Genomic DNA, 24,070 nt, shown 5'->3' on the forward strand with positions numbered 1-24,070 from the left:
GTCTCCTCTCCTCTCCATTCCCCTTCTCCTTTTCTTTCCTCTTTTTCCTGTCTTCTTCTTCCTTTATTTTTATCTTTTCTGTGTAGTGGCTTCCTTTGTCACATTTTTATTTTGTTTGTGTTTTTGATTTGGGGATTTTTTTTGTTGTTGTTTTCCTTTACTTTTATTTTTTTATGCTAGTAACATTTTCTTTCTTTTGAAAATCATTCAGACGTTTTAGCCCATGCTGGGCTGTCACAGACACTAACAGCTTGTTGAAAAACCCTTCCATTTCTTGTGGAGCACATGAAATGATGCCGTTCAGCAGAGACAGTGGAAATAAGGTGCGCAGTCCTTTCAGTTTTTATTTATGGCAATGGGGAGCATATTGCTGGAGGTACTAAGAACATGTTTACTTTCTGAAAGAATCAAATTTGTCTCAGTCATCTCAGGATGGGAACCCATCTATCCTGATAGCCATGGAAACAGTTCTTCTGATCCCCTGCTACTTTGTGTTCTGAAATATATGTATGTTTTGTGACTGGTTAAACAACCTCACTCTTAATCTCATTAGTATAAGGCTCTCACACAAGACCAGCTGAAAACAGCTGAACGACATTCCCAGATTTGAGTAGATTTTAATTCTGACACTAACAAACATCCCACTGGCTCAGCCTTTCAAAAGGCAGACAAATGAAAAATAACTTTAAGCACTTCTATCAAAAATAAATACCATTTGTTTTCAGAGGTCTGTTTCTCACTGGTTCTCATTGATGTAGGTTATAGCAGTCTTTGGAAAATGACAGACTTTTATTGGCTTGTTATTTTAAAGCAAAGTCCAAAACATTGTTTTGTTTTGTTGGCTATTTAGAACAAACTCCCAATGTCTTGCAAGTTACAGTTGTAATCTTAAGTACAGTAGAGGGAAATAAACAGGAAAGATTAAGTAGTCTGTAGCTGGGTTAGAGTGGAACAACAACAAGAGACTGCTGCATTCTTTCAAAACAAACAAAAAACATAATTGGAAAAATTCATTTATATATTCTCTTACATTAGATGGGGCCACTGAGTGAAACATTCACTGATGAATTACTCCTCTAATCTGTGGAGGAAAACCAGCTACTGGTGAATTAGAGTCCTGGAACAGAGCCATGAGACCTAAATGGCTAAAAATGAAAACAGGAAAACATTTGAAGAGTATTCTACAGAACACAGATCTTTCAACACCTCCCCCTTTCCATGGCTAATTCATTGTCATGGAAACTGAATTTATCAAAATGTTCTTGTTCACTCCTAGTGACCCAGTGAGTCGACTTACAGAGCTGGTGAAAGGTAACTCAGGCTGAAGCAATTTTTACAAATGATATGCAGCAGTTCATAAGTCAGTAAATTTTGAATGGCATCATTGTACTTCCCAAGTAGCTTTACCTAGCCTCAAAAGACTCTTTCTGTCTGCAAGCTGAAGGTGTCTGAAACACTTACTAATAAGTTAGCATGGGTGGTATGTATGACTACAGCTCTATTCTTCCCCCTCTGCTCTCCTTTATTTTTTTTCTTCTTGCCCTGTGAATTTATGCTAAAATTTTGTTGTTTGTGTCATTTATTTACTTGATACATTTTCCACAGCATTTTCCTGTGTTGATATGTAGCCCAAGGATGCAAAAATCCTTCATCACCTCATCACAAACTTCTCTTCTTATCTGTTACTGAAGATAGGTGTTGACTACCAAGTGTAATAAACAATGACTACTCTATGCAGCCAGCTCTGCCAAATCCAAAATAACCCTGGAACTCTGAGTGCTTTCACCATGTCTCAGAAGGTGGGGTTGCTTGTATTTCTTCATCATACATGAAAATTGTCATATAATTCTTTGGAAGGTTTTTCATCTTCCATGTCACTGCCAAATTCTGTCAAGGTTGATTTTTATTTTATTTTCTGTTAGCAATTAGTGTCTTGTTGTCATGGAGACCATATTTCACATGATTCTTGAACATAAATGGCTAAATGTGATCAGCACCCATCATTCTTTAGCCTTAGTAGTTAGAGATTTCTTTTGTGTGTGATCTTGATTACAGAATCACATAAAATATCTATAAACACACAAAATAATAGCAGAAGGCTACATCAATTAAAATGGAGTATTCAATAATTCATTCTTTAATTAAAGCTCTTCCTTTTCCTATTGCTGTAACCTTTCAAGTGTTAAAGCAGATATAAGAGCTAATCATTTGTATGCAGTATGTTTTCTAATTAGCAGTTTGCAAAACAATAATGAAAGAAAACAAAAAATGGTTATTTAAATACTTTTGTTTTTACTCTTAATGCAATGAATAGAAAGAAAAAAATACTTAGAGAAAATATTTTCTAGGGGATAAGTCTGTATCTGTGTTTGTGGACAGTATGTATTTATGTACACAGAAAGGTATACACTCGTTTCAGCTTTTTATTTTTATTTGATGAAATTACTTTGGAAAAAGGAAAGGATATGTCAGCTTTAAGCTGAATAAAAGATGCATTTGAATTTGTTCATCCACTAAACGTTTTTTTATCTGCAAATCAAAGCCCAAACTTTATTTCAGAGTAATCCAAAGGATTAATATATTACATTTTATTTTCATGTGAGTGACATCTCCACCATTTAGAAATATTCCAGAAATATTGCAACATCATAAAGATCTGTTTTCATTGAAGAATTTTTACATATATTGCTCTAATAATACTGAAGAGTAAGCTGAAGCAGGTCAATAAAAAGACCTGTGTGAAATCTCCTATTCCAGATCGTAATCCCATTCCAAACTATCTGGATATTGCTATTTGTGTGTGTATGTGTGTGTGTGTGTGTGTGTATGTGTGCCTGTGTGTATGTATGCATGTGTATAAACACACTTTATTCAGAAAAACAGTTCTACAAGTAGAGTTATGCAGACATGATTACAATATTTTAAATTCACAGTTTGCATTTGTTCAATTTCTTTGTCTAGATAAATGGTTCATGTGGTTGCATGTTCCTGTCCCTGGCTGATTTGAAAAATGCCCGTGAATGGTCTGTAATCAATAAGAGTTCAAGTTATTTGAACCTTGTAGGAAATTATAAAAGTCAGGCCTGGGCACATGAAATTGTAAATGCCACTAATGAATGCTAACTGGTAGACAGTGATTTTTAAAGACTTTCCTGGTGCTTGATGCATGAAAAGACTCAGTCATGAAAGATACTGTACTTATTAAGCTTTTCAAATGCCTCTTTGGAAAACTAGAACTAAACTAAAGTATTGGTAAATGTAGCTGTCAGAGGAAAATGTAGTCCAAAGGCATGATAAGACAATTTATTCCCCTGTGGTAATATCTGAATTCAGTGTTATTTTCCCCTGTATCTCCTGCCATGTACTGGAGACTCATTACTTGTATTCATTCACTTTATGCAGTAAAGATATCTGTTTGTTTTCAGTGATACAAAACCAAATATAAATGATTTTAGCATGCATTTGGTGCATTCAGAGGTTACTTACAAAGAAGCAATTGTAAAGTCTTTTAGTGTGCAAGTATTTATACAGCATGGAATAATAACATCAAGCATTTAACTGAACACATTTTCTTTAGTGAAAAAAAGGGAAGAAGAAATAGGCTGAACTATTTCTTATACTTGGGATAGTAACTATATGTGCCATAAGGCATCATAGTTATAAAATTTAACCTGTTTGCTGAATATTTTTGTTAAACTTTAAGAGAACAGGTACATATTTCACTATTTGTAATCTGTCTCTTTGCTCACTCAAGTTCTAGTAAAACAAAGCAATTATCCAGAAAGCCATGTGGAAATCAGTGTGAAGCCACAATTTATGTCATATTAAGATACATTGAATTCCATGTTATCACACCAAGTATGGGATTTCCTAGTAAATAGTGAATGTGGGCTTTAACCTTTTTTTAACTGTTCTCTTGTGTTAATGCATCAGATAACTTTTAATTCTTATTTTGCTAGAATTACTCCTAATATATCTTTCAATTGTCAACTACTTATAAAATTTCTTAAAAGTACAGTCTATTCTTTAATCTTTTAAAATCAGAAAACTAGTATCAATAATAACAATAGCTCTGTGGTAGCTACAACACACACATTCTTTCTTTAACACCTCCAGTATATACTGGGTTTCTAAATATTTGAGCATAACTAGCACTTATTACTAGTTGAACAATGTATTTGTTTTTGTAAATGTGTGAAATTCTATCTTTTTTTTTTTCATTAAAAATGTACAGAACAAAAAACATCAAATTACTAATTCGACTTTGTACTGGAGTGAAACATTTGACCTTGCATTTGTACAGGGTCAAATAGTTCCACAGAACTATTTTTATTATTACAGCAATTTTAAAGAGAATTTTATCAAAATATAAATACAGAACATGGTTCTTCAATATGTACAATAAGGAAAAAAAGTTACTCCTTAAAATCAGTTGTAAATGTAATTTAAAATTATGAAGCTAAAAACCAGCGGATTTTCTTCGTTGCCCAGGATTCCTTTGGGGTATTATTTCAGTCTTGTAATATTTTAAAATTTTTTATCCTTGGAAAGACAATGAAATATGACAGGTTCTTTGACAGTTTGCTAACATGAATTAACCTCATTTATGGGAAAACTGGTTGTGCATGAACATCTACTTTTGCAGTGATTTTTAAGGCAATCTCTAAATTGCTGAATTTCTGTGAGGTCTGCTTCCTAAATTTTAAGCATTCTGTTGAATAATAACATTTATAATGTAACATGTATCTTATGATAGGCTTGCATATTGATGACTCTATAATATTGGTAGAGGAAAAGGAAGAAATTAAACCTGCTTGATATGTTCTTTTAAACTAATGAAAATTCACTGCAGCTTTGTAAATGATTTCCTCAGGTAACAGAGTGGGGTATTTGACCATGGTTTATTGTTTAATTCATAAAGAACTGTTCAAACCAATCTTAAGAGATTTGTGGTGGGAATTTGTCACATAGAAATAATTTTAGTCTAATGGAAATATGTAAGATTGTATTTTTTTCTTTCTAGCCTAAAAAATGATTAAATTATTGTTCCTAGGAACAAGGATAAGAAAACAGGAGAATCTGACCTAAATGTAATCCCTTTACAAAATACTGGTAACCAAAATAACAATTAAGCTTTTCTTATTTTGCTGAGTTTTGTCCTTTCTGGAATAGAACCTATTTTTTAATTAGGTTAGAGGTACTATATAAGTTGGGTGATGACAATTAAGAATATCTATCAAATAAAATCCAACACTAGTGGACTTTAAAAATAAATTTATAAATAAAATTACTCAAGGGTCTTCTCTATCCATCTTCTAAAATCATGTGTATTTCTCAATTCAGTTTAAGATATACTGCTGAATAAATGCACAACTATACTGCAGAAAATAGCACAAGATGTTGTACAAACTCCTGTGTTACCTCATCAATAGTTGGTTTTTTTGTTTTTTTTTTTTTTTGTTTGTGGTTTTTTTTTTTTTTTTTTTTTTTTTTGTGTAAAACCTCCGGTGCTGAAGTAAGGACCACAAAAGTTTTATGGAGGGTGGGGGAAAAATGCCATATTGTAGTTCTACAGTTTATCTGAAATGAAAAATCTGCAACTTTAAAGAGAAATATTAGCTCTGCGGCAAATAAATAAATAAATGAATGAATAAATAAGCTGACTTCTTGACTACTCTAAGCCTGGACTAAAAATTTTCACTTTAAGCTACTTTTTTTGGAAGTTTTTGCTATCAGTTTTATTTGTTCTGGATGACCTACATTTACAGTGGTAAAACCTTACATGTATAATCATCTCATCTTATTTTCTCTATACGCCACATGTGTTAGAAATAAACTATTTTAGGTGCGTATCAAAGCGTTAAAGTATGTTTATGGATTATCTCCTACTGTAAAGGTAAAGCTAGATTCCCTGTTTACTGTGGGTCCACTTGTGTGAAGGTTACAGGAGGAGCCTTTGAAATCTCTAAATATAGGTTAAAAGAGTTTCTCTATATCTAAAATGTCATGACATTAACATCCAGTATCTTGGGATGCTCCAAAGTTAGAAACTGGGAAACTGGTCCTTTCCAGTGGCATAGAGCTCTAATTTTTAGCCTTAGAACTATTCAAAGAAATGGACCTACCGTCTGACATTTTAGATATAAAAAGGGTTTTGTGAGTCCAGCTCATCCTGTATATTAGGAAGTCTTATTTTCTGAGGAAGAATTATTGATTTTAAAAGGGTTAGAATGAATGACTTGGTGTTGTATTTAATTAAAAATAGTAATAAGAAAAATCCCTACTGGTTCTTTACAGGTAATCTATAGTTCTGACTTTTAAAGGAGGGTGTCTAGGTCATAAAAATGATATTAATTACCATAAAAACCCCCAAATATAATATATATATATATATATATATAAACATATCAATTATATTATAATCAACTTAATATTTATGAAAAATTGACCTACTTATGTAGTTCTGAGTGAAACTAGGGTTTGAAGATGCAGACATAAATGCTTTTTATGAGCAGAGAAAGAAGATTTTATTTGTTGCTATTAAGAGGTAAGTTCAATTAAAGAGAATAATATGGATGTAGTGTGTGCTCAGTTTTTCTTTGACCCAGTGCTCATCAGTAGTGATTATGTGTTCTGGGGTTTTTTTTTGGGTGGTGAGACAGAATCTGTAATTAATTGCAGATATGAATATAAAAAGAAATTTACTTTCTCAGTGCTCTTCAGTAAAGCATTTCATTGAGCTAGATGACAAATCAGTGTCTGAAGTTGTGTGTCACAGCCCGACTGCTTTTCCATTTAGGGCCTATTTCACACTGACTGAAAAATAGTAGAGTGGTTCAGCTCCATTTGCTGAATAACCTGGAGGTCCTTAGGGGAAAAGGGGAAAAATCTGCTGTGTTTCAGAGAGTGTTGGATCTAACTTGAATTCTTGGTGTGCAAGTAGCCTATTTCTCATGCTTGCAATAACTTGTATTAAGCTTGGCTTTGACTAGTGTGATGGGAATATCAGACATCTCCCCAGAGTAACGTTTTGCAGTACAGCAGAAAAAAAATACAGTTATCTGTATGTTTGCACATACAGATATATTTATTATATATAAATATACAGAAATGTATATATAAAATTATATATACATTTCTGAGCTGGATCTATTATGCTTCTTGATACTGTACATGCCAGTTTACGGAATATAATTAAAATCCAAAAATTTCAGAATTGCCCAATATACTAGCATTTTTCTGCCTGGATACCTTGGAAAGACCTTGTTTTTAGAACTTGAATTTTCACAGCATTATGAACATCATGTTGTAATACTATGGAAAAAAGTGGAGAAAACCAAGTTCTTTATGTTAATGCTGTCCAACATAAATTCAGAAACTTATCTACCCAAATTCATTTTCATTTACACTAAATTTGCTATTTCCTATATAATGTCTGCAAAAAAAGCATAGTATATGTGAATATATAGGCATGTTAAAAAATTGCACATAAAAGTACAGAGCTAGACACATATATCAACTGCTTTAATGTACAACAGTTTTAAGAAATTCTGTGCCATGGCTATAGTTGATTATGTAGCAAAATAGGCCTCAATATTTTGTTTATGTGAAATCTAATCTAACAATGACCTATACAAATTATCACTAACAGTGATGATTCAGCAAAGGCCAACATTTGTTACTGCAGAAAAACCGGAATATTTAAAGCCTGAAAAATCAAGAAACATTTGAATTTAAGTGAGTAGGAAATGCTTGCTAGATAGTGAAAACATGCCTTGTTCAATATAACTCAGATGTCAGCTGAGCTGTTTTATTTTCCTTTTACATTTTCTCTTTCTTCCTTTATTTTCTTATTTCATATTGTCTTCTTTCTAAATGTGAGGTTCTAAATAAGTAATTCTTAGTCATCTAGCAGTTCCACAAGACTCTTTGAGAGGTAAGAATGTATAAAATTGGATAGATTTTTTTTTCTCCAGCTTTTGCTTCTTGCTGACAGATGTTGAACATGATCTGAAGTGAATTTTAACCCTAAGGAAACTTTATAGAGAAATTCTGAGATAACCTTTTTATAATGAGTTCACTGTTAACAATTCTAAGCTGTACCTTGACATTATCTATCATGGCTTATAGACAAAGAATCCCTATAATTCTCTCCAGCCAATTCAGCAGATCCAACAGTGTTTTAGCTGTGGTGATGTGTTTTTGCATGTAATGGGGGCATGGAAGCATTCTCCTCTGATATTTTCTGCTCCTGGGAGGCCTTGCATAAAAAGAGCATTGATCAGTCTCCTACAGGGGTGCCATTGCTACAGGCTGCTCATTTAGGGTGGCCAGTCAAAATAGAAGGCAAATATGAGACAGAACAAATAAAAAAAAAACAAATAAAGGTAGCTAGAGGCAGAATAAAACTGTCAGTCCATCCTTTTGTTATAGCTGTTCTTCAAGCATCAGTGCTTGTAAGAAGTTCCAAAGTGGCCCTAGGATGAAGCTCTTGTTGTTGGAGGCAAGCAAGGCACAGATGTTAGCATTTACTGAATATCCACAGAATTTAACAGTGCCAACAGCCCATTGCTGAAGGAGAAAGAAGGATGGGAAGGAAATTCCTTCTTTGAGACAATTTCATGCTTACTGTCCTTCAGACCCACTCATCATACCTGTCATTTTGCTCTGTGTGTCTGACAGACTCAGGCTAGATATAAATACCTTGATAGCTTTATGCACTTCAGTTCTGTATACATAAGCTTTTGCTCATGAGATTTTGTAGGCTGTTCTGCCTGGTTCCTGGCTGTTGTTACTGAAAAGTACAGTTCCCTCATAAGTCCAGTTTGGTATCTATTGTCCTTGTATATATGTCTTTACTTCCTTGGAGTGCCTCAAAAATCATTAGACACTAAGGTTTAGGCAACTGAGTCCTTCCCAAAATACTAAGTGGGTTCTTTGAGTGGATGAAGGCATATATTAGAGATGCTGATAACTGTGCAGCAAAATGTTCTTTTCTCCTATGTCCTCACTCTGAAATGATGAAGGTTTTAGAAGGAGGCAAAAACATTGAGCCAGAACTTCCTGCTCATTAGTGCTTTGTAGGGTGTTTTATTTTTATTAAAAACAAGTTCTTATTTTAATTTAGAGAGGGACATTTTTGGGTTCTGGTAGTTTGCCATTACTTGGCTTCCTCCAGCTGCAGAGCATATTTGTTAAGGCAGATTTACAGATGCTCTTGGACTCTATATTTTAGTCAGTGGGTACAAGTGAGGTTTAAGAATATCTCTATTCTGAGATCTCAGATCTCCTGCCCCTTCACTGAACCAAACTAGTCATTTAGAAATACCAATCTCGTTAATTTAGGTTATTCCTCTCTTCAGATTATTTGGATGGCAAATGTGTTGTTCTGAATTTTGCCTAAAATGATGCAAAAAGGAATTTTATATGAAGTTATTTTACTTTTTCTAATTCAAAACATCAAAAGGTTGAATTGCAAAGTGTTTATGACAATTTCATTGGTTTTAACTTGTCAACACACCCACACAGTTTGTTGGTTTTCAGACTGACCATATACAAGCTGCCTTTATGCTGAAGGATCCCATCCCAAAAAGGGCTACTCAAGAGCCATTACTCAAAGGTAATTGTAGAGTTGAAAAGTATTCAGTGCTAACAACACAACCCCTCCCACCTTTGCCTCTCCTCCAATCCCCCAAGCTGCTACAGGAAATGCTAGCAATATTGTCCCAGGAGACATTGCTTTGCTTTGCAATGTTCATGCCAAAAGACAGCATTATTTTTGCCTGAAGTTCTCTTTTATTACATGTACAGATCAGCATAAAGTACTCTGCAAATTTAATTGAATTCTCCAATAATTGTTCTAAAGCCAAATACCATACAGAGCCTTAAGATATATATGCATTTTCAAATGTCTTTGTAGCCTGATTTGGGCCATTTACCTCACAAAATCTCAGCTAAAGGCTGAGTGCATTAATGAAACTGTGATTCAATGTACTTTTTTTTTGTTTCTGCTTTTCTTTTTTTTATGTGGATGCTTTTCTTTTCTGCTACAGTGAACATGTTTCTGAGGTTTGCTTGATTTGTCCACCTGTTGGTGACAATATGAGCAAGGATGGGGGGAGTAACAGTGAATAGATATGAAGACAAAGAGAATTGTGTCAAAGAAGATTAGGGAGAAGTATACAGACACAGCAAATCCAGCTTGATAGTTGTAGGAGATTTAATAGAGGAAGGAAATCAAAATTTAGTCTTACAAAGCTGTCTAAACTGAAGACAATATTCCTCTGCTGGGTACTGGCTCCTACTGCCCAGGTTCGCTGATTCCATCTCACACTGAGGGGGTCTGCTGCCAAGGATGCTGTGTCGAAATTAAGGAATAAATTCACTTTCACTTAGTATAAAAAATGGATATATCTCCTAGAATATACTGAGAGATGAGACTGGTCAAAACCAGTTTGGACCACTGAAGACACATTGAGAGGAAAATTGTAGCATTCAGAGGATCGCATGGAGTTCAGCTCCTGCTGACACAAAAAGATTGAGAGATGTGTCTCCTCAGAGATAAATTCTAGAGTGGATCTGAGATATTAAACAGTTGATTTGGGGGCAAAAAAAAAAGGGTAATTTGTGCATAGTAAGAATTTTAGTTGGAACACTTCTTGTTATATAAAGCTCATCAATGGCAGGAATTTGAATGCAAAGTACCAAAAATTATGGACTAGATTTACATTAGTAAAGAGTTCAATCCAGAAGGGAAGGATCAGCAGATCAAAGCAAGTTATGTTGGCATTTATGTCTGCAGTACATGAAGTCTGGAGTTTTAGCTCTACACTGGATTTAGTGTGATTTCTTTGACTGAATGTCTCTGCTCTGTGTATGGCTCAAGGCATTCAAAAGGACCAGTCAATGTGTCACATCCTTTTGTTGGTTCTGACATGAGGGTACATTTGATGCATACATCCAGTCACCATTTTTATTTAGATTTCTGTTAAAGAAAGTAACTTTGCAGTGACTGAAACTACTCTGAGCTGAATTGCTCATTGCTGAATTGATGTTTTGCTCTAGAATAAGTGACAATAAAGTAATTGTTGAATAAATTAATAAAAATATATCTGTTGTTCATATATCACAAGATGTGTCTAATTATAACTCCAATTCAATGAATTTGTTCCTAACTATACTTGAACAAATGAGAAGACAGTCAAGGCTTTATTTGAAGAAATTTATCACCAAGGCTGATTTACACTATATATTCAATTTTTCCCCATGTGTCTATTCTACTCCAAATAAAATATTAAATATGTAATAGATATTAGATAAATGGAAACATTTATAGACTCATAGAATAATGTGGGCTGGAAGGGTATTTTCTATTTTCCACACCCCTGCTGAGGGCAGATATGTCACTCTGATACAGAAGCATTTTTACAAATGTAGACTTTAACTGGGGTTATGTTAAACATTTTTTTTTTTTTAATTTCCCTATCTTCATTTCTTTGTATGTATACATATAGTGTTTTAACACACTTTTTAAAATTAGTAATTAATGAAATTTTTCATTTGAAAGGAAGGCTGTACTATGTGCTGCTAGTACTGTTAAGTCCCAGATGTAGCAGAAGAGTAAGTGGTAATATTATAGGTTCATATTTTTATTTATTTATTTAGCAATTTTATTTTTCAATGCTGTATGTTTCTCTCATATTTTGTATTTTAGATCTTTTATTAAGCTGTTTTCCCCTTCTTTTTAAAGCACCACTAATTCACCTCAGTGCAGCAATAATCAGTAACTGGGAAGGAGTTTGTTAGGAGAGGGAGGGGAAAAGAGAGCAAGTAAATGAAGCATTACCCATGACTGCTGCACATACCAGTGTCTGTTTCTCTACTAGCGTTATATCCCCTCTTCTGAGCATTTGAATGATAACTCATTTCCCAGATCATTCCATGCTCAAGGGCAATAGTTACCTTCACCACAGAGAGAATTAGCACTGTCTGCTATAATTTTGGAAATACATAGCAATTACTTGCAGCAGAACCTCAGATCTCAGAATCCCTTAATGAAGAATGATAGAGCTGAGCTTAGAGATGGTGGCCCAGAGCTGCTAGAGCTGCTGTTCTACACAACTGGTTCATGGAATCCCCATGCAGATCATCTTCCCTTTTCTTTTTCTTTCTTCCTCCTTTCCACTAGTCTTTATGATTTGATCCACTTAAAATCTCAGCTGTATTACCCTTCTTTTTCATTGCATTGCATTTCCTTACCATTGTGTTTGGCTCATTTTTTGGACTCATTATATCTTAAAAAAAGAAAATGCTTAAATGAACTCTTTTACAGTTGCTTTGCATCAGCATGACCTCTTTGCTTTTTATTTCATATAATCATATTCATAGGGTAGTCTAGGTTGGAAGGCACCTAAAAATCATCTAGTTTCAACCTCCCTGCTGTGGACAGGGTAATTTTTCAATGGACCAGGTTGCTCAGAGCTCTATATTTGACACTCTGTATTTCAAAATCAAACCTTATTTTACTTTGAAGGTCTTAAGGATGTATGAAAGCCATGTGTAGGTGTAACTAACCATGTATTTATACTGTTGGGGGTAGCATAATGTTCATAAAACCTCTTTTGGGATTATGCAATTTGTGATAAACCAAAAAAAAAGATAACATTAGGGCTCACTTCTAAGAATATGTACTCTCTAATGACATTTATTTTCAAACTGAATTACAGAAAATCTAAAGTCTGAGGCTGATGTCTCTCTGGGTAAGTTTCATTTTCACATACTATTAGAGACATAGTTGTGACTGAAAAAAAAGAGCTTGAAGGAATGTCTGAGAAATACCGTAGATAAAGATCTACATTGTTTTGAATGGATATTTGCTTGGCACTAGTACTTTTCTTTCTGAAGCAATCTCAGAGACACTTGTGTTTAAAATACTTAGGACTAGAAATTATTTTATCATAAATGTGCCAGTCTTATGCACAGAAATTTCATTATCCAGGGACACACAACAGAATGGTTTACAACTGGACTTCATGGCACTGACCACAGCCCATGGAGCCTAGTGGTTCCATCAGTTTTCAGTGCACATTACTTTCTACTTATCTCATCCCTACTTCCTCATTTTGTCTGTGAAGGTGATATGGGAGACAGTCTTGAAATCCTTACTAAAGTTGGAATAAGCAACAGCCACTTTTCTTGGTTCCCCCTTCTCCCCCTTCACCCTCCAAGTTGAGCTAGTCCTTTTGTTGTGAAGGCTACAAGATTTATCAGGCTTGACTTCCCCATTGTAAATCCATGCTGACCAATCCAGTCACTTTCTTTAACACATTTGGAAAAGGTTTCCAGGGCTATTTGCTCCATTGCATTCTCCAAGACTTAGGTGCAGCTGACTGAATTGTAGTTCTCTGGACCCTACTTACCTTTCTTGAAGGCAGGGGTGACTTTTGCTTTCTTCCAGCCACTAAGGAACCTCCACTGATCATCAACAGTAATTGAGATATAATTCAACGTAATTGAGATTGGCATCACAATAAAATCAAACAGTTTCTTCAGAATGCATAGATGTATCCTACAAAAGCAAGGCCTCAGTGACTGGAAAAAAGGAAATATCACACCCATTTTAAAAAACAGTTAAAAGCAGGACACTGGGATTATTGACCTGTCATCTCAATATGTAGTAAGATAATGAAACAGAACCTCCTGGAAGTTATGTCAAAATATATGGAAGACAAAGAGGTGATTAGAAACAGCCAGTATGGCTTCATCAAGGGTAAATTGTTCCTGGTGAATCTAGTGGCCTTCTACAATGAAGTAACTGCTTTTGTAGACCAGGGAAGTCATTAACAGATGTTATCTATCTGGACTTTTGTAAGACCTTTGATATGGTCTCCCACAATATCCTTGGCACTAAATTGGAGATTAGAGTTTGATGGGTGAATGGTCCTGTGCATAAGGAAGTGTCTGGATGGTCACATGCAGTGTTGCAGTCAATGTCCAAGTGCAAACCAGAAATGAGTGATGTCCCTCAAGAGTCTGTATTGGGATCAGTACATCAACGACATATATAGTAGATTCAAGTGCAGCCTCAATGAGTTTATAGATGTCAGTAAGATGAGTTGTCCAGTTGATACATGAGGAATGTCATCCAGAGGGACCTTGACAATATTGAGGACTGGGCCCAGGTGAATCTCATGGAGCTGAACAAGGCCAGGTGAAAGGTCCTGTATCTGGGTCAGGACTATTCCCATTACAAGCAAGAACCGGCGATGAATGGACTGAGAGCAGTGCTGGAGAACTGGTGGATGAAAAATTGGTTATGAGTTGGCAATCTGCACTTACAGCTCAGAGAACCACCCCTATCCTGGGCTGAATCAAAAGCAGTGTGGCCATCAGGGCAAGGAAGGGGATTCTTCCCCTCTGTTACTACTTTTATGAAACTCCACATGATGTGCTGCATCCAGCACTGGAGTCCTGTTCAGATGAAGGACATGGATGTCTTACAGTGGGTCCAGAGGGAAGAGGGTAGATTTAGATTGGATACAAGGAAGAAAATTTTTTATGAAGAGCATGGGCTCAGTTCTGCAGAGGGACATCCATCCTTTGAGGTCTCCTTTGAGCTGGAATAGCTGATCCAGATTTTCTTGTTTCAGTCTATACAAAATGCTGTCCCCTTGTGATCCACTCTAGATCCAGTATTTATGTTTATCCAGTTCCCACCTCCCTGTTGAAATGATGTGTGACCTTCACAAGTCAGGAGTCAGGTGGAACAAAAGCTCAACATCCTTTGATCAAGTTTCTGAAGAAGCCAAAATCTGCTTTCTAAGGAGGGGTTTGCAATTACTAAAACTATCTTGAATAAGAAGAAAAGTGACATATTTTATGTTGATTCTAACACTTTGGTGTTCATCTTGGTATAAGACCACTTGTTGTCTACCTACAACAGACTAATAGAGAAATGAAAGAGAGAAAAAAGATAGGGCTGATCCACAGAAATTGTAATTGTTTTAAAAGGCTGATTTAATTGTTAATGAATAGTAATCCTGTGGTGCAGAAGCACTAATATTTACAAATTTTGCCACTTAGGTTTGAATTTTGAAACCTTCTTGTCCTTTGTATTATTAGTTGAATTTCATGATAATAATCTTCAAGAAGTTATTTTAAAAATTAGGCTGATTCTGAATGCAGTTAAATAATGCTTGTTTGGTGTTCCCTCTTCACACTTATGCTCTTCTACCTCTTTAATGTTTGTGAAGCAAATGAAGAATTTCTAAACAGTGCCAGAGGGATGCTGTGCTAATTCTTTGAGAGAGAAAATCCTTACAATTTTAGTATGCCTTAAGCACTGCTGGTTTATGATAAGGTCTTTCTAGAGGTGCAGTAAAGATAATGGCTTAGTTAAAATACCATCAATATACTTGGTTAGGAAATGAAGACCCCAGTTCTTCATGCATTGTATTTAAATGAGTGAATCTTCTTATTCTTCCTTTAAAGAATTGCAATGTATACATGGTACTACAGTTACAATGGTTTTATTTTTGATGTAACTGTTTGAATATAGAAATATGTCTTGAATTAAGTGCCATCCTTCTCTGAAGGAGTTCTTTTCTGAGAGGAAGGTGAATATACATAGGGTGAACAAATACCACTGCAGATATATTTTTTAAATTCAAGTGTAAGTACAAATGCCTATGATATAGAACATGTAAAAATATGTTCTAAAAAGTACATTAATTACTTTTGAATGGAGTTAATAGTACCCAGAGCTGAATAGATTATTAAAAAAACAATCAGGATAAGTAATTTGAGATTTTTGCAGATTTTGAGTTCCATTGCATGTTCTTTGCCTATCCGTTTCAGAAAAGGGTGTTAATGGCACATGGCACTAAAATAGAGAGAAGGGACTACACAATTTACTTTCCAGTGGCTGCTTTTGGCTTCACTAGACCATTTGAAATGTATTCAGGTAGTAACTGAAAAGGGAGTGCAAGGATTTATTTGACTGTCCAGGAAAGAGGAGTTCAATTATCCTCTTGCGGATCTCTCATCACATGTGTAAAATACGGGTGTAAAGTAATTTGATCAAAGCTGAGCAACAACATGCCAGCAGCACTGTGGCAAGAGCTTTAGATATAGCAATATGCTATGTATCATCATTTTTTCTTCCCACTAAAACCTAATGGGATGGTATAGCTTTTGATCTCTGCTGATAAGACCTTGTACTCATTCCGCATGGCAATCTGTATTTTGAGTGTGTTGTCCTTCTGGGCTATATAAATAAATATTTTGAAGGTAGATATGAGTGCCCTCATTTTAAAAGTTTATTTTTTTAAACCAGAACATTTTTTTCAGGCAGCAAGGTCCAGGGTTTCTGGTTGAGATTATATGGTGAATTGGGATGTTTTCCTTAGATTTGATAATTTCAATATAATAAATTTTAGCTATATTCAAGTGCTTTAAAAAATACCAGTTTTGATACACCTAATATATTACTGTTGTTTGTTATAAGTTCTGCCATGTATCCCTACAATCTTATTTAAAGTCATTTAAGTAGCCAGTTGCAATATGAGATGCCTGTATCCTGATGTTTTCCACAAATGATGGCTCACAGTAATCCATTTATAAGTCTATCGAGCCTTCAGCCAGATGTTATGTTGCTAACAGTTCCATTGGCTCCTCCAAATGCTGTTATAATTTTCCTGACCTTTCTGGTGTCACATCTTTGACTTCCTATTGATTTGGTATATTATAATGATTCTACCCTCATGAGGCAACAGTTACTGCTGTTCTCTGGATCAGGTAGAGTGCTTTTCCACATGACTGTGTGGACAGTATTTTCCTGTGGTGAGATATTTTTTTCTCCTCTTATTCAAGGGCTTTTTGTGAGCTAGAATGACAAAATTAACATCTGAAGGGCTGGTATTTTTTTCAATGTCTCATTAATCTTGTGGGATAAATGCTTGGCAGATTCCAAAGACAAGAGTATGTTAAAACAGAGACAGTTGTAATATGACTTTAATATAAAATGTAGTAAGAATTTAATTCTTTTAAACATATATGCAAATGCCATACTGAAGAAAGCAGGTACTGTTAGACTCAGAGAATCAGTGCAGAGAAACAGATTGCATAAATAGTGGAACTGCCCAATTTTTTGCATGAGATTTTAAGTAGCACAGTTCACTTTCCTAATTTTCCATGAAAAGGATGGCTTGATGCTTAACTAGCTCTGTCACACGATCAGAATTTCTGAGGTGGGAAGGGACTTCTGGAGTTCGAATGGTCCATCCCCATGCTCTATCTGGGTCAGCTGCAGCAGTTTGCCCAAGAAGTTTAAACTCACTAGCTATTTTTTGAGGCTAAAAGATCTTCCTGTCTGCAATTCAGTACTTCAAAAGATTAGACTCCACTGTTAGCAATAATTTGAACTATGCCACCTCTTTCTATTGCAGTTAGATATGGCTAGCTTTAATATTTCTTCTGTGTTTGTCATCTAGGAAAACTCAATGAGCACAGAGTAGCAATCAATTAAAAGTAAATAGGTATCTCTGACAGTTTAAAAGAGTCCCAAAGAGGATGACAAGAGATTGGTACAAGACAATAAATAATTTATAGCGGGAGAAAATTAATCAAGAACCCCCAATTCCCTCTGTCCCCACACGCAGGTGCTCAATTACAGTACCTCTAAGAAGAGGCAGGAGACCAATAACCAAACATCTGTGACATAAATGAATTTAACTATTAGGGAAGAAAGTCTTGAAGCATATAAACACACTAAAGTAACCAAACCCAATTACAATACAATGTACGTTTGCTTTGTATAATGCCTTCCATTATACTATTTCCCAGAACTCTTCACATAATTAAATAATATAAATGTTATATACAGCAGCAATAGAGAGATTTTCTAATGGAGGCAGAGAACACAATTATAAGCTATTTCAAAAAGTGAAAAAAAAAAAAAATAGAAAAAGAGAAGATTTCAGACAAAGATGACCACGAGACTCAGTTTCAGAAATCTGTTGTACTGAGGACAGATGGGTTCCATTTGTCAGTAAACAGCATTTTCGGTCATAAATTTGTCAATCTGGTGAAGATGACTTTAGAGTTGCTGTGAGATGGGAATGTCAATCTATCTCACTCAAACCACTTTGATGCCAGGGCCAGCAAGAGATGCCCAGAGCCTGGAGAGGGATCACAGGTCAGCAGGAGCTGACATGCTACATGAAAGGTAGCAAATAGTAGTTCCAGCCACTCCAGTCAGGGAGTCATTGTCATCCAATTTAAAAGTCTCTAAAAACGTGCATGGAGCACGGGGAATAAACAAAATGAGTCAGGGACATGCATACACCTGCAGGGCACAGTGGGATGGCTCCTATGACTGGAGTGGAAGGATACAGTCTCTTTAGGAAGGACGTCAGGTGACACGAAGAAGCTGTGTTATCCTCTGTATCAGTGATCAGCTGGAGTGCATGGAGCTCCACCCAGGGAAGGATGAGCTGCTGACAGAGTTAATGGATCAGGATTAAAAGGAAGGCAGAGACAGGTGACATTATAGTGGGGATCTGCTATGGGCCCTCCTATAGGGAAGACTGAACAGATGACACTCTTAATGGACAAATAAGACCAGCCTCACATTCACAATTCCTGGTGATCATGGGGGACTTCAGCCACCCTGTTGTCTGCTGAAGGGACAACACAGCCAGGCTTGAGAAATCCATGAGGTTAGTGGAATGCATTGATGATAACTTCCATCTCCCAGTGACAGAGAATCCAGTGAGGAGAGGTATGCTGGACCTTGTTCACTCCAAATAGTAGGGGCTGGTGGGGAATTTGAAGCTTGAGGATAGTCTGGGCTGCAATGGTCATGAAGTAGTGGAATTTAAGATCCTTTGGGCAGTAAAAAGGGTATGCAGCAAGTTCACTGCCTTGGACTTCAGGAGAGTAGACTTTGGCCTCTTCAGTTCAGTTTGAACCACCATGGGATAAAGCTCTAGAGGAAAGAGAAGCCCAAGAAAGCTGGTTAATATTGACAGGTATTTAATTCTCCAAGCTCATGAGAGATACTTCCCAACAATAAGGAAGTTGAGCAAAACTACCAGGTAGCCAGCATGAGTGAACATGGACCTGTTAGAGCAGGTCCAGAGGATAGTCATTAAGTTGATCACAGAACTGGAGCACCTCTCTTTTGCAGACAGATTCAAAGAGTTGGGGTTCAGGGACACCTTCCAGGTGACTAGAGGGATCCTACAAGAAATCTAAAGAGTGACTTTCTACAAAAGTATGTAGCAAAAGAATGATGTCTAATAGCTTTAAACTGACAGATAGTTTACATGAGATATTAGGAAGAAAATCTTTGCTGTGAGGGTGGTGAGGCACTGGAACTGTTGTAGATGTCACATTCCTGGAAGGGTTCAAGGCCAGGCTGGATGTGTATCTGAACAACCTGCTCTAGAGGAAGGTGTGCCTGTGAGGGGTTGGAAAAAGATGATCTTTAAGGTCCCCTTCAGACTAAACCATTCTATGGTTTTATGGGGAGTTAGTACCTTGGACTGTGACACTGGAGCATTAAAATGAGTGGAATTCATTCCATTCTCCTCAATGGAAACAGTATAACTCCAGAGGGTAACAAGGAGTTTTCCAAAAGCTATGGAAACATTGATTGAAAAGTAAAGCCAAAGACAACAACAGCGACAGTTCAGTAGAGGAAGAGGTGTAAGTAGATATGTAACATCCCTGAAGAATTTTGGAAATAGTTGCCTGCCTCATTATTAGTTTTCCTCATTTTGATGCCTGCACAATGCAGATGAAATAAGTGAATTGAATTAACAAACCTATACCAGTTTAAAGCACAGGTGGGACTAAACAGTGCAGTTCAAAATGGTTCCTAAAATAATTTCTGATCCCTGTACATGTAGGAATAGTCCCTTCTTTTCCATATTTACCTCTTCTGTTTTATAAAGCAGTAGTGCATGAATCCTTCTGGAACATTACTTGTGAGTTTTGAGACTCCCAGGGCTAATTCAGTGGGTTGCTCATCTGATTGCTTCAACATTAAACACACAGATTGGCTGCTGCTACTGTTGTAGAAGGCCATTTCTGATTAACTCCTGACAAATGAGATAGGTAACAGCTTATGTAACACAGTTGGATTTACTCACCTATTTTTATTTTTTTTTAAATTGACTAAGGAATAAGCTAGTCAGAGCTACGTTTTTGATATATCTTGACTTTATATAGACATACATATATGTAATTAAAGTCAAAGCTTATTTCCTAATTTCTTTAAATTATGCCATTTATGATTCTAATTTGCCAAATAATGCTTTGGCAAGTTCTTCAGAAACATTCCATAAGACTCAGTGACCTATTATTTTTCTTTGAATGGGTATTTCTTTGTTCAAAATACCTTTTCCTACTCTTTGCCTTTTTTATCTAGTAACTACATGGAGGTGGACAATTCCCTTGTCTGGTGAGATATATTTTTTTAAAATTTCTTTTTAAGGAATACCAGAATGAATCATCCCTCTAGCTTCTCATTATAGCTTATAAAACTATTATTTTCTTTTTAGAAAAAATGGGGTTTTAGTTGTCATCAAAAAACTTGTTATTGTACTGATGTAGTCAAAAGATTTATTTTTATATTATTCAGTTCCTGAATCTAAGTAATAGATTCATTTGAATGAAAGAGGATTATAAACTGTAGCTGAAGCTACAAGACCAAATCCCTTGACACAAATGACAGTCAAATAAAAACAAACAGAAAAGGGATAAATTACTATCAGAACAGATTATTTCTTAGGAGTGCAAGTGACCACCAGTGATGAGATTCAGCATACACAACTCTCCTATAATAACAGATTTCATGTCTACAGGCAGATTCTACATGGCTATTAACAATGTTCCATTAAATGCACTTTCACTATGTTTGTGATTATTTTATAATGGTATTTTAAAATATATTTTACTTATAATAGGAATTCCAGAATGTAACTTTACAGCCTGCACATCTTTACTTTTTCAGGATAATTTATTTTTACCTATTTTAATAATGTCCATAATGTTTATTTTTGTAAATGATACGTACCTTCTACCACTCAGAATGTGGACCTACTTATACTGCATTTGTTTCATTAAAACTATATTTTAAATCTTTTTAGTCCTTTCTGTTGCATTTTGTAAATTTGCTACATGTTGAAAAGTATATAATTTCACAATTTAGTCTTTTTTGTCCAGTTACCAATAGATCAATTTTGCTGATTTTGCCTAAATATAAGAAAAATCATCTTTTAATTTTATTTGGCTTCTTCAAGCAATGCTTCAATGCCATTTTTGTATGAACTTAAGACTCTATTGTGGCCTATATGTAGTTGGATATTCTAATTTTGTAGCTGTTTAGCTACAAAATTTTTTTTGCATGTGAGAACCTTTCAAAACTAGTCCTCAAGATTTAGTTTCAAGGGGTACTAATCACCAGAAAAAAGATTCAGAAAGTGTAAAAAAAATTGTTTATAATGTTAAGTGTGGGTGCAGGCACTTTCCAGATGGCATGGTGCCATTTTTGAGTGACTTTGAAATGTCACTAGAAGGAAATGTCATGGTCCTGATTTTGTCAGTTTCAAGTCTGTCTTATACATATATTCCCAAAGGTCCCTGGGGTAATGGTGTATGGAATATGAAGCAGATAAGCTGGGCCATTTTGTAGAGCTGGATACCAGGTGCTGCTCTGATACATGTGGAACTGTTCAATAGGTATTTTAGGACTCATTTTAAGTCATATAGAGTGTAATGGATTTACACTGTATGGAGTGCTTGCCAAGGAATATGCATTCTCCTTCCTGGGAGCCCTCTCTCTGCTGAACTGTGCAAATGAACGCTACAGTCAGTATCATCATGTAATGAATTTTTTGCTCAGTGTTCACGAAATATAAAAATGTTTTAAATTCACTCTTAATGTCCAGCCTTCAAAGTCCTTATTGTTATAATTTTTTCTTTTTGTGCACACCCAGAACTGATCAGGCTAAGATCACCCATCTATGCTTTCTTGGGACCTAGGACACAGGAATTGAATTAAGGCTGCTGAGTCTTCTTTCTTTTTAAAATCTGAATGGAATAATTTTTTGCCTTCACTCCTCACTTTTTTCTTCTCTGGTAAGAAGGGCAATCATTTACAGAAAGAGCAGGTCTTAGTCCTTCTGATTTTTTTTAGTACAAAGGAGATGAATTCTAGCTGTGTCATTTGCCAGGAGTGTCACTTAAAAACTCAATTTATAGAGTGTGCAACAAAGGGTGAATCAGATGGAGTCATGTGGAGACACAGATTCATGCTCCTGTTGATACGGCACCACTGTAACTCTGCAGAACTGTAGGTGGTGTGCAGGATCAGGAGGAACATGCTAAGGAAGAGTAACTCCAGACTACAGCTGTTGAAGTCGTCCCCTACCAGGGGATCATAACATATTATTTTCTGACAATTTTTGTTTATGTGTGGAGGTGGTATAACCCCAGCCATCAGCCAAGCTCCATGTAGCCTCTTGCTCACTCCCCCCACAATGGGATGGGGGAGGGAATCTGAAGAATAAAAGCCAGAAAAACTCATGGGTTGAGATAAGTTTAATAGGGAAAGCAAGAGCAGCACACACAAGCAAAGCAAAACAAGGAAATAGATCATCTCTTCCCAAGGACAGGAAGGCGTTCAGGAGAGCAGCGCCCTATCACATATAGCTGTGACTTGGGAAGACAAACACCATCATTCCAAATATCCTCTATTTCCTCCTTTTACCCACCACAGCTTTATGTACTGAAGATGATGTCATATGGTCTGGAATATCCCTCTGGTCAGCTACAGTCAGCTGTCACTTCCCAAGCTCCCTTGTGCCCCCAGCTTCCTCACCAGCGTGGCGGAAAAGGCCTTGGCTCTGTGTAAACCCTGATCAACAACTCTATCCCCACCAAAAGCTGCTTGCAGTGGAACAGTCATTGGGAAGACATACAAAAAAATTATGAATGAAGAAAAGAGAATTCCTTAGGGTAGACGAGTTTAACCCTTTGTTGTTTATTTTTTCACAACAATCACTTTTCCTACTTCTAAAGTGCAAATGTACCTTTTGACCTATCCAGGATATCTCATTCTTTGAAAAAAAAAAAAGCAGAATTTGCAGTCTAGATCCAGGAATTAAATCAGGCATGAATCCATAATGAAGAAGGGTGCCTTGGTCCAGAAGGGTCCCAAGTTCCAGACACAGCATTTAATTCTAGGCAAGTTTAGTGGTCAGCACTTCCTTGGATCTTATTTTTGGCTTCTTAGTCATATGAGTTTATTTCCATTATCCTTCTGATCTTCATTCATGCTACACAGGTTATATGTGCTTACCTAGTTCTAAAATTAAAATTTCATTCTGGGAACCAGGCCTAAATTTGCATGTTACAGTGTATCTAGGTTAGTCAGGCACTATTATTGCATCTGGTCCTCAATGGCACGGCTCTTGACACAAAAGAAACAGTATCGAAATTTATCCTCACAAGTTTTTGTGGAGGTGAACAACGCCCTCCTGTTTTCCAAGGACGATTCATAATATCTAGCTTGTGTTTTTGAAGTCATTGAACTACAGTTTGGCTCATCTGCTTGATGGGAATATGTGTTTCTGATCTGATTAGGACACATGTTCTATTCTGAGAGATATTCTGCCACCTCTTCTACATTTCTCATCAGCTAATAAATTTCATTTCTTGATTAAATTGCATGATTCAAGAAGACATATACATATTTATGATCTCCCCATCAAATTTCTAGAATTAGTACTAGCTACAGTTTGTTCCATTTATTTTGTATCTTTGAGTTGTCCCATATTATTGACTTACTCTTTACATACTTCTGAGACAGTATAAATTTTCTTTCTGTGGTGGATAATTTCTGTATTTTTTTATATATTTTTTTTTTAAGTCTACAATCAAATTGCCTACATTATTCCAAAGTTTCTTTTGTACTTGCTTTAAGTATCTGGACAAAGAGCTTACAAAAATGATAGTGCTACCCCGGGCAACCAAGGCCATGGAGTGCAACCGTCCATCCTTTCTT

The sequence above is a fragment of the Parus major genome, chromosome 1 (assembly GCF_001522545.3).
Source record: "Parus major isolate Abel chromosome 1, Parus_major1.1, whole genome shotgun sequence".
NCBI classification, from domain to species: Eukaryota; Metazoa; Chordata; class Aves; order Passeriformes; family Paridae; genus Parus; species Parus major.